Raw genomic sequence first — 1,339 nt, 5'->3', positions numbered from 1 at the left:
CATTTATATATCGTTCTTACTTTAGATACTTCGTTTATCGTTCGTGGGTGTGTGATTAGTTTAAATCACACGTCTTTTTGGGTCCTACAATTCCTAACAAGTGTTATCAGAGCTATAGGCTACAGGTCGGGCACGATGGCGATTTGTAAGCAAGAAAACGAGTTGTTGAAGATGGTGAGCTCGCGATCGCGAGGTGTGTTCAACCAGATTTGGTTTTAGTAATAAAACGACGGGTTCTAGGGATTTGTATTGCAACATGTATCGTGACCGGGTGACTTAGTTGGTCGCGATGAACTCATGAGTATGTCTATGTATCCGGGGGAGTTGATCACATCAGAATTCGGGTAACGGTTCTTAAAAGTTATATTGTAATTGGGACGCTGATTGCATCATGATGGGAAATTTTTCGCGAAAAGTACGGAGTCAGTGGTAGGGGCGATGGGTTCGTTGCGGAGAGATTTTTCATGAGATCCGGGTGTCGGATCTGAGTTCTTGTTCTTCGCGATCCCGTGCGAAAGAATTATTGAACTTTCAAATTCGGAGTTTTAAGAGTTGTTGTAGAATAAAATTCATAGCGGGTTCGTTAACCGTTGGATCGACTTGATTGTTTGGTTGCTGATAGAAGACATACTTATCTACACGTGGTAAAAATCTGAGGCTGATATGACCGTTGGATCTTGAGATATGATTTTTTAAATCTGGGAAGTTTTCAGGGTGAACTTTTCTGGTTTGATGACGCGAGCGCGAGATGGTTTTGTCTCGAAAACTTCAAACGATATGAGCTGTGTTTTCAGAGATGTGGGTTTGTTATGGGAGCTCATGAGGGTGTTTTTCTGAAACGTCTCATCATAATAATCCATGATGACCAATGTTTACTTGATCTCACACTTTGATCGTTACACTATATGAACATTTTTAAATAACAATTGCATTCATTTATTAAAAGATATTTCCCAAAAAAAAAAACCTTTAAACGTTTGAAATTATAAAGATAACCAAACGTAATAAAAGTTGACCAAAAAGCCAACAACTACCCACATTTAAGTATTGTAATTAAATCTGAATGCATAATCTACAGATGTTCACTAAAGCTTCATCTTGAAGATGATGAAGAGGATCTTTGTTGCAATCTTTTAAGAAACTTCAGGGATCAATCGTGTATTTTTTACTAACAAAGAGTTTAACAAAAGTTAAGGCAGGGACTAATTTGAGACGTTATTTGGCATTTAAGGATGATTTGTGCAGTTTTTTTAACACAAGAACGATTTGGTCAAATAACCATAAACACAGGGACGATTTGAGCAATTTTTTCTATTAGATTTGTTGTACTCTTTTGGCC

The sequence above is a fragment of the Rutidosis leptorrhynchoides genome, chromosome 1, assembly GCF_046630445.1.
Source record: "Rutidosis leptorrhynchoides isolate AG116_Rl617_1_P2 chromosome 1, CSIRO_AGI_Rlap_v1, whole genome shotgun sequence".
In the NCBI taxonomy this organism is placed as follows: Eukaryota; Viridiplantae; Streptophyta; class Magnoliopsida; order Asterales; family Asteraceae; genus Rutidosis; species Rutidosis leptorrhynchoides.
This window is presented reverse-complemented; position numbering follows the sequence as displayed.